The following is an 11,458-nucleotide window of genomic DNA, read 5'->3' as shown; positions in this document are numbered from 1 at the left end:
ATTCTTCTTCTTCAAAAAAGTATTTTTTTTAATATTTATTATTATTATTATTAATTTTAAAAAAATTTATTTCGCCTGTTACACGGTAGTCCACTCTTAATATGTTTAACGCATAACCCCTTTTACAACTCCGATTTATTTTGGCACTAATCAATCCAGATATGATTTACTTGGAATATTATTATTATTATTACTATTATTATTCTTTCGAGAATCTTTATTTTTATTCCCCATCTTTATAATTTGGTCACATACGTTCTCTCCCAAACAGAAATCACCAAGATCCGAATTCACATCTGTCGGGACATACTAGTTTTCGAACCCGCAACCTTATTTTCGTACTGCCGTTAATCCATGGAGACCATATGCTCCTAAGACAATTCTCAAATCCCATAACACCTCGCAGTTGGGCAAATACCTCCAATCTCTGCAAGTGTTAAATTATTCCTTCCCTTTCCATTTTGAAGTCCATTTATCCATTGGAACTCTTCAAAACATTTTCACAAATTAACCCTCGGTGGGTGGACTCTATTCTGCCACTCAATACACCGGTATATAAATACAACCTCTATGTGGGCTTTAAGATCCATCTATTTCTTCATCAACATCAGTACAATTCCCTTTCATTTCGGGCCGGATTTCTGTCCCACAAAACTCCAAATCTCAACTTTTGGCTCAAATCCCTCTGGATCTCAAACATAGCGTGACCATATTATAAAAGTGCCTATCTCGTTTCTACCAAAATTATGATTATTATGGAGTCCAAAAACGTTAAATCAAAAATTGGTGTTAAAACCGGATTCACTGCACAAATTATAATTATTCACGGCACATGTGATCTCCACATTTAAATTACTTTAATTTGCAATCATACTATCCAACTAGGCCCGTGCCTTTATTCTCAAAGATTATTATTAAACACGCCTTTACACATTACCAAATTTTAATGTACTACGACACTTGTACAGATTATTATTATTTTGTCCACTGGCGAACTTCGCGATATTTACAAACAAATCAATGGACTTCATTCCGTCCCACAACAATTTAAATCACTTGGCAATCCTACCTCTGGATGATCTTAACAACATGCCTTAATATCTATAAAGGTTCCGATAACGGAAAAACACTTTGGAAGCACTTCTAAATGAATATTTACATTATCTTTACGTGAAACGTGCTCCATATCATCGCAAACAACTCAAGCACTTGAATGAACAACTCAACCCTACTATACTCTATTTAATAATCAACTTATGATGAGTGCTTGGTCTAATCTACATATTAATTTGTCCCTTTGTCTATCTATCTTTGAATTTATACGAGCCGTAGACGGCTCGTTTCACAATCAAGTTACCATGATAAATTAATATGATTTCCTCCCCCTAACGATAGCAATCTATAAATACATTAAAAGGTACTCAACTCTGCCATTGTAGTCTGCTAAAACCGGACGAGAAGCCATAGCCCCTCCGGTTTTTAGCAATGCATTCCACTGGTATTCATGCCAGCTTGAAGAATTAATCCTTGACCCTTTTCAACTTTACACATTTTGAATAAAAACAAATAAATTAGCTGTTGCACTTTGGAATAATTTCCACCCTAAATTCTATTCACAAATTTTACACTCTCGGCCTTGTATCTAGCCCACTTAATGTAGATTTACATTCTTCATTCCTTTCCCGGACACTAGGAACATGGGATACCTCGGGTTTCCCTTTACAACGGCCCGTACGCGCACTTGAATTTCCCGTCTCACGTTCGTGTAGCTGACCAGGTATCAGTTTAGAATCGACTGTTTACTAGGTGACATAAACACTCGTGACCGTTCTCATGTAACGCACTTCCGAATCTGTTGGTAGAATCTCACACTCCGTAAGTTAGGCTTTACTGAGTCCTGTCTATTTGAAACACTTCATACTAGTAGACTGCTCAAGACTGTAATATGAGCTACATCACGTCATGAATCACTGTACTATGTAATAATATAATACTTCGAACTCTACTCCACGAGTAAGTACACACGCGCACCACTGGCGTAGTCACGGCTCGAACACAATATCAGAAGTACTTTTGAGTCCTAGTATACGACCTCATATTTATACTTGTATCCCCTCTCTTCCGAGTTCAACGGAGGTCATCTTGGAACGCACAGTCCCGATATCTTCATACGACAGTTTGCGGTTTGGCCCGTGGCTTAAATATATGATCCAATGATGTAATTATGTTCTCAAATACTCTATACCAATTCTCAACTATTATCGTTCGCTGGTAATGGATATATTCGCGAATTTAGCTGCCGTATCCCGGCTCGGGGTTTCGCGCTCTATTGTGGCGTCCTTTGCCTTCAGCCAATCAACGAATAGCGTCCATGAGTTCTCAGAATTTCACCATGCAATCTCCCGTAATTATTAACTTTATATAAGTTTTATGGTATAGTATGGCTCCTAAATTCCACTTTATTCTGAATCGATATTTCATTTTTTTCTATCAGTTTAATCCACGGAGTTAGCCTCGCTAGTGCTTCTTACAATACGAAGTTGTCGCCTTGCTTTGGTCAAGTGAATTTTTCCATTGGTCCACCTTAACCACGTGACCGGGAAGGCTCATATTTTTTTCTTCCAGTGCCAACCCCGTGTTCCACTCCCGCTAGTTACATGGAGATACCTCGCCATCATTTCTCAGAAATTTGCACCCGGCTCCCTGCGCTGTTGCTACTACCAAGACTGCCCGGGGCTATGAAAACTTTGGCAACAAGTTACCCTCTCTCTTTCCTTCGTTGTCCCAAGTTCTGAGAAACCTAATTCTGTCCCTCATTGTGTTTGTTAATCTCACTGGAGACAACATTCTGTGGTATGGTGAAACCTGCCATCTCGACCTGGCCTGTTCTTACTGTATGTACAGTAAGATACTATTTATTCTGAACATGAAATATATATTCCTCAATAATTCATCATAATTACAATTGCATGACGCTTATCACACCCCCACCAGGGTGCAATATATATTGATTATTGTGAGGAAAAGTGGATTTTCTCTACTCTCTAACACAAATCATCCCCATTTCTTCATGAGACGCGATGGTATGTCTTTAGACTTTCCACTATTTTATAGCTCATCAATCATCAATCAATCATCCTTGATGCATTTAGGGCTATCGCCCAGGTGTCAGGTGGTGGTGGTGGTGGTGGTAGTGATTATTGTTTAAAGGGGAAGCACAACTAGGCAACCATCCTCTATATAACACTAATCAGAGGGAAAAACTGAAGGTTCACGACACTTCGAAAAGTGAAGATATTGGTCAAAGGAAGACAAGGGCCACGAAGGGTGTAAAAATAAGACTCCCTAGCCCCCGCAAACCTAATAGCGTCGGAGTCGGCAAAGAACAAGAGTTGACCAAGAGAGGTCGGATAGGATAGATGAAGGTGTGGAACCTGGCACAAGTAAGTGGAAGCAATGCCAGTACTCAGCTAAGCGCCCCGTGGTCGCCAACACACGCTCTAGAGTCCCTGAGGCCCTTTCAGTCACCTCTTACAACAGGCAAGGGATACCGTGGATGATATTCTACCTCCCCCACCCACAGAGCGAACCCAGGTGTCAGATTCCCTATCATTTGTTTACCTAGCTAGACATTTCTTAAACGTTTTTGAAGAACTTCGAATTTTATTAAACATTCCCCTTGATACATTGTTCCAATCCCGTATTCCTCATGATCTTTCTACGAGAAATCTCTACTAAGCTCAGATCATACCGCGTTGTCGCGCAGCTCGTTTCCTTACTCTCAGGTCTTCCCAGCCCGAAGTTTGCATAATTCTTGTAACACTACTCTTTTATCGGAATTCACCAAGAAGAATTTGTGTTGCTTTCCTTTGAATCTTTCCCAGTTCTCGTATCATGCTCTGGAACCATACTTGTTTAGAAAAGAATATAGACAAAATCCAACAGTCATAAACACTGTACCATATTTCACATGCGTGACCATCACCCGAGTTCACTATTCACAAAGAGTGTACAGGATGGCATGTCATGATGAATGACGAAGAACCGTTTGACGTCCATTGACCGTTACTTCCGCTCACTCGAAGTGTCTGGGTCACTCTTTCACCTCTCCTCAAAGGCCTAAAATTTGAACAAGACAATTCAATAAACACATAAGACCAAGTGAAGCAGACAGCTATTCAACACATCCAAATACGGCTCTTGTGCCTCATCGCCTTCACAAAGCGACCAATTAACAACAGAAATTACACGCGCCTGTCCTGCTGTATTATCACAGTTATCAATCATGGTTCCGCTTTACGACGTTCAGTGTCAAGATTAATGATTGTATTATGAAACAAATTATGTTATTTGCTCAGTCAACCGCCTTTATTTTAAAACACGTCCGTATGAGAACGGCGGTAATTGTAACATATTTAAAGGAGGTGACATGGCGTAATCTAGAACAGGAACTATGGTGGACGATTGAGAGAAGCGAAAGTACTATAACGATCATTGTTAAAAACGAAGATGTATTGTGAAGCAAATCTACTACGTATTTTTAAATAGATACGTCGTGTAAATATCCTGAAATAATGCATGTGGTAAGTTATAGGCCTCATTAAGAAGTTCGTAAAATATTAAACAATCAGTCAGTCAATTAATCATCAATGATCTGTCGCCCATGTGGCATATTCCGTATGAATACTTTACCTACCTTTTCCTTAAATATTTTCAACGATCTTGGAAATTTATCGAACATTTTTCTTGCTAACTTATTACTCCTCGTCCTAAAAACGAATATTTGCCCCAATTTGTCCTCTTGAATTCCAATTTTATCTTCACACTAGCTGATGTGCCCGTGCTTCGCTACGGGATTCTAAGAAAGACTGACTGTATGGTTTTCCTAACGGAAGTCAACATAGGTCGTTACAAAAACGTGAGTAGGAATGTAGCGATTAAAAGCAATGTTATCACATAAAATACTCGATCAAATGAAAAACTGCACATTTTCTCACTTTTGACGAACAGTATTACGGTGCCGATCTAACAGTCCAAAGTTTCAGAGGTGGAATGAACAGGCCGCAGAATGCCGTGAACACTCCTCATTCCAATCAGTGACTCAGAGTAGGGATTGAATAGCTCAAATGCTTTGATGAACCAGTGTGTTACGTACCAAACCAAACCCCACGGCACTACAGCCCTTGAAGGGCCTTGGCCTACCAAGCGACCGCTGCTCAGCCCGAAGGCCTGCAGATTGCGAGGTGTCGTGTGGTCAGCACGACGAATCCTCTCGGCCGTTATTCTTGGCATTCTAGACCGGGGTCGCTATCTCACCGTCAGATAGCTCCTCAATTATAATCACGTAGGCTGAGTGGACCTCGAACCAGCCCTCAGGTCGAGGTAAAAATCCCTGACCTGGCCGGGAATCGAACCCGGGGCCTCCGGGTAAGAGGCAGGCACGCTACCCCTACACCACGGGGCCGGCGTTACGTACCAGTAGTATCCGAAATTTATGAAACAGAGGAATTGCGTGCTAAAAAAGAAAGTTACCTAACTCCCCAGCTACTTCCCGCCAATATTTAGGAATACTGATCCACTTGTACGACAGGGCGAGTTGGCCGTGTGGTTAGTGGCGCGCAGCTGGGAGCTTGCATCCAGGAGATAGGGGATTCGAACCCCACTATCGGCAGTCCTGACGATGTTATTCCGTGAATTCCCATTTTCACAGCAGGCAAATGCTGAGGCTGTACCTTAATGAAGGCCTGGGCCGCTTCCTTCACACTCATAGCCCTTTCCTATCCCATCGTCGCCATAAGACCTAACTGTATCGGTGGGACGCAAGGAAAATGAAAAAAAATTACTCGGTACACAGCAGTAATCCTATCTATAGGAGATGAGTGGCAAAAGAAGACAAAGCACATCACTACAAACAATGGTCAATGTAATGTTATTGTTGATCAATTTTATGAGCTTTCTATATTGTAGACCTTCACATTTAGTTGTCTTTCGACTCTGTGATATTAGGGCGTCTTATAAAATTATTTATAGCGTGGACTGTAGTTCTGTAGTTCCTTGTTCTCTGACTTTACATACCGATTTTCATTAAATCCGGTTTATCCATATTCTCGTGACTTGGCGCTGATAAGGACTTAGTAACAAAAATTCAAATTCATGAATATCTCTGATCATAGCCGGATGGTAAAGTTATGTAGTATTTATCGATACGACCACTAATAACATAATTATTTGGGAATTAAATTTTAGGCCTACCCATAAACTACCATTTTATTCAGCGTGAATAAAACTATATATGGCCTAGATTATAGCGACTTATTCTCCAACTTTGCATAGCGATTTCCATTAAGATAGGATCACTAATAGCGTAAATACTTGAGAATCCCATTGTAGGCCTTCCCCTAAACTATCATTTTTCTCAGTGTGAATACAATTATTTATGGTCTGGCTTGTAGCGACTTATTCCTCGACTTGCCCTACCGATCTTCGTTAAGATACGATCGTTAAAAACGAATATTTGAGAATTAACTTTTAGGCCTTCCCCTAAAGTACCATTTTACTCAGCGTGAGTAAAATTATTTATAGGCTATATTGTAGCGACTTATTCTCCGACTTTGAATAGCGATTTTTATTAAGATATGACCATTAATAACATAAATATTTGAGAATAAAACTTTAGGCCTTCCCCTAAACTACCGTTTCAGTCAGCGTGAATACAATTATTTATGGCCTAGATTGTAGCGACTTATTACCCGACTTTGCATACCGATTTTCATCAAATTCTCTTTGGCCATTTTCTCGTGATACATACATACAGACAGACAGACAGACAGATATTACGGAAAAGTATAAAGTGCATTTCCTTGTTACTGTGGGTACGACTGATATAGAAATACCATCCTTTTTAAATTCTGAGCAATGTACAGAGAAAACTCTTATTTTATATGTATAGATAGATAGATAGATAGATTATGATTTTTCCTATCTTTTTATTATTACTGCCTGCCCATAAAAATGGACGTAAACCTTTTGTGCTACAATGGGAATCTTTTACCTTTTACTTGTTGCCTTTTTAAAGTAAATTCTAGAACATAATTTATATTTTCTTTAAATTACATCACTGACTTTTTTATAGCCAATTTATACTCCTGTGTCAATATTAAAAACAAATATTAAGGATTTTTAATTCCTATATTGAGTATAATTGAGGGGCTGCCTGGCCGAGGTGGTAAAGGCGTGCTCGGTTCGCCCGGAAGGACGTGGGTTCGAATCCCCGTCAGGAAGTCGTAAAATTTAAGAAACGAGATTTCCACTTCCGGAGGTGCATATGGCCCTGAGGTTCACTCAGCCTACACCAAAAATGAGTACCAGGTTAATTCCTGGGGAGAAAGGCGGCCGGGCGTAGAGCTAACCACTCTACCTCATCACGTGCCGAGGTTAACAATGGTGGAAGCCTTTACCTTCCACTCCTCCAAGGGCCTTCATGGCCTGTACGGAGGTGACTTTGATTTTATATTGAGTGTAATTGGATAAAATCGAATCACATGAGGTGGTTGTGTGATATTTTGCTTTACTTGAGCGCTAATATGATTCTCTGTGCCTTGTACTATTTACTATCGAAACTCTCTGAAACGGATGTTGCACATTTGTCAACAGACAAAACAGAAAAAAAAACGTCAATGCAATATTTTAAAAATTATGGATAATACTGTATTTCACAATTTTCAGTCAGTCGAATTAGTATTTGAGTGAAAGACGGGGAGTTCCACGGTACAAATTAGAAGGACAAGTGAAGGCAAAAACTAAAAAGTAAGGCAATTTCATTTATCTTCTCCTTTGAAGCGAATAAATGTCACACCTCTGTACAAGCTTGTTCGTCTACTAATGGCATTCCACGCCATCTCTCCCCTGACGGCTCGGAACATACCACAGAGGAGAGCATCTCGTGTCCTTACTGCCAAGTTTTCCCAGCCCAAAGTTTGCGATTCTTCGTAACACTACACCTTCTCAGAAATCACCCAGAACAAATTGTGTTGTTTTCCATTGTATCTTTTCCAGTTCTAGTATGAAGTCGTCCTGGTGTAGGTCGCAAACACTAGAACCATACTCTAACTGGGGTCTTACCTGTGACTTATTCACCCTCTCCTTTACATCCTTAATTTACACCATTGATATTGATTGTCCGATAGTTGGCTGCACAGCGAACTGCTTACATATTTTCCATTCTGCTCTAGTGTGGAATGTGACTACACTCCGTCGATTTCCAAAAATAAGTGTAATATTCTGGTCGTGCGATGCACGACGTATCAGATATTAAGCTGATAAGAACAGATTTTTTTTTTCAAAGTTTAAAATAAAATTACAATAAATGGAAACAACAAAACTACTCTTCATGATATAAAACCTGGCATGAAAATGTCCAGAATTGTCCTATTATATCAAGAACACTACACTACACAACACTTCACTATGCACTCACTACAAAGCTGTAGTCTGTCAAGATCGGGTAAGCAGTCTCTTTCTGCTACACAGTCACAACCACGGCCTCAAGTGACCTTTCTACCCCGGTATTCACCTTGTGATGATGTGGGATGTGTTGAGTGTATGTTGATGTTATCTGGTAGATCTGGGATCATTTAGTGTTGGTTTTTTGATACAAATGTGTTGTGCCTTTCGTGCTCTGATTGTCAGCCATCTTGTTTCGTTGACAGTCCATAGATAACGCTACTTAGAGAGAAACTTGAGACACTCGGTTTACGTGTATACTATATTTGCCCTAAGTGTCAGCCATCTTGTTTTATTTGCCATCCCTGCCATGGAAACCATGAAGACAGACACTCTACTTGCACTCACCAGCGTTGCATAAGTCATGGAATTTATACTTCTCGGTGCCATTATAATGGACGTAATGTATATAGTCTTTAATTCTTTCGTGTGGTGTAGATTTTTGATAGTTGATGAGTTTAGTATGGTTAATTTTTATACATGTCGCCTGTTATGTGATTGTCATATATTCTAGTATTCCGTTGCCTCATTCATAAAATCAAGTCGACACAGCAGTGATGTGTGTTGCATATGTTGTGGAGGGATGTATTTAATATTACATGTTTCTTGGTTGGTTGGCAGTGATTTCTGTCAATGAAGCACAGTATGTAGAGACAAACACAAACACCCAGTTTCCGTGTCCGTGGAATGAGTCAGACCTGGCCAAGAATTGTACCCGGAACTCTATGAACCGAAGGTTGTGACTGACTTATGAGAGTAGTGTCTTATGATGCTACAATGATCAACTTTCATAATGGAAATGTAACAGTATGAGTAGTTCCCTTATACAGTATTTTCTGCCAAGTGTTGGGAGCTGAAAACATTTTTCTCCTTACATCCTCACATGGGTGCCCATGCCCAGGGGCAAGGTGGGGACGCCCCCCCGCCCTTAGCTCTAAGGGAAAGGAAAATAATCTAATATAAGGTGTTTTTCTTTTAAGAAAATTATTTAAAAATCGGTTTTACTTAGAAGTGGTAGGGGATATTGTGTGTGGTATTCTACCGTGGAGTAAAAGTCGCCATTCATCTTCCAAAATATTAAAAATACTACATACCCCAGTCTAGCCACCCCTGCTACAAACTATCCTATGGGCGCCCATGCATCCTCAACCGTAATCTTGTTGCATATATAAGTGCAAATTATCTGCTGTCGTTGCAGAATCCAAAATGCCACTTCTCTTCCAACTCTTACAGATGTGAATAATACCATTTGCTCAATCACTGTATTTCCTTCATCGCAAATATTATAAACATATTTATGTTTCTTTCATCAATCGCTACTGATCTACATTTAGTGCAGTCGCCCAGGTGGCAGATTCCCTATCTGATGTTTTCCCAGCCTGTTCTTAAATGATGGAAAAGACTTTGGAAATTTATTGAACATCTCTTTTGGTAAGTTATTCCAATCCCTAACTCTCCTTCCTATAATCGAAGTTCTCCAAGAGAGAAAGAGAAAACAAGCAGAAATCAGCCTGGACTTTTACTCAACTGATGCTATGACTGACCGCAGCTGGACCGGTCCGAATAATGACATGAAAAGTGCTTTGAATAGGCTGGCGGTACATGGGTTACACCATCGTCTATGCCGGCGATCAGGCTTTCATGAACCGTCCCTACATTGTGTGTGTATGTTGTGTGCTAAACATTGCGATCGCTACCATTTCAGCAAGTGCAACAAGAGAACAAAATCTTTAGGCCTACTAGAATATGCGAAAGATTAATGTATTTTTAATGCACATTTGTGCGCTAATAAATAAATAAATAATGGAATATTTGCCACAATTTGCCCTCTTGAATTCCAACTTTATCTTCATATTGTGATCTTTCCTCATTTTAAAGACACCACTCATCCTACTTATCAAATTTCTTTGACCCAAGTTATTTAAACCATAGTTCTTTAACAGCGTAATACAGGCCTAAGGCTTGGAGCAATCTCGTGTGTTTCGTATTTTATTAATGTATTAACTTTTAAAATACGTGATGTAATGTGCCATGTAGGCCTATACATATATTGAATTTCATCAGTACTTTATGACTAAAATAAAGCACTTACCTTCCATCTTCTCTTATTTATTTATTTATCCTTTCTTTCCACGAACAAACAGGACAGGACAGCGCAAGGAAACGTACGGTTATGGTAAGACAAGACAAAAAGGTTATGGTAAGACAAGACAAAATGCGCGTCAAACTCTTTTGTTTACTAGTCAGAATGTTGTCCAGGAAGTGTTCCAACACGATCAAGTTCGGGACCAGCCGTTGGCCAGTCCCAAACCGGCGCATGCGCACAGGGCGGTGCATGCATCCGCCGGTGACCGCCGGAAACTCGTGTGTTGGAACGAACCTATTATTTTCTGGATAACAGCTCATCGACAAGAATATTTCAGTCGTAAGTTATATGGTCACATATACATGTTCATAATATGGCTAACAATGTTTCCGACGAACAACAATCACACGGCGTACAATGCACGCACTGTGGAAAATATTATCGATCCGATAGGGGCGTAAGCATACACGTTAGCAGAGCTCACCCTGCAATGCACAGAGATACCCTGGTCAAGAAGCAGAGTAAAATCAGCATTATACGAAATTCCCCAGAGAATCGTCAGTCCAATGAAACCACAACCAATACCGCTACTACTCCAGCTCCGAATATGGATGAGTACAATCGCGATCTGATTAAATGGAAATCGAAGTTTTCTGAAAACCTAACAGACGACCACTTCGACGAGGCCGTTAATGACTTTGTCCAATTCTTAGCTTCAGTACCACATATTCTTCCCGGGCCGAAACACCCCGCCCAGAAATATTATGAAGTGAGAAGAAAAGGCCAACTTAATTCTGCCCAACGTTCATATAGGACCTCTTCAAACCCTGAAAGATCAACGAAAAGGGGAAGAGAAAAGAGAAGAAGGAA

The 11,458-nt window shown here is 40.0% G+C and overlaps 1 pseudogene; it reads right to left on the bottom strand.

Annotated features, from left to right (window-relative positions):
* Positions 1 to 8,207: 8,207 nt before the first annotated feature.
* LOC136859252 (U2 spliceosomal RNA) lies at positions 8,208 to 8,357 on the bottom strand (annotated as a pseudogene).
* Positions 8,358 to 11,458: the final 3,101 nt, after the last annotated feature.

This window comes from Anabrus simplex, chromosome 1 (genome assembly GCF_040414725.1).
Source record: "Anabrus simplex isolate iqAnaSimp1 chromosome 1, ASM4041472v1, whole genome shotgun sequence".
Classification (NCBI taxonomy): domain Eukaryota; kingdom Metazoa; phylum Arthropoda; class Insecta; order Orthoptera; family Tettigoniidae; genus Anabrus; species Anabrus simplex.
This window is presented reverse-complemented; position numbering and strand designations above follow the sequence as displayed.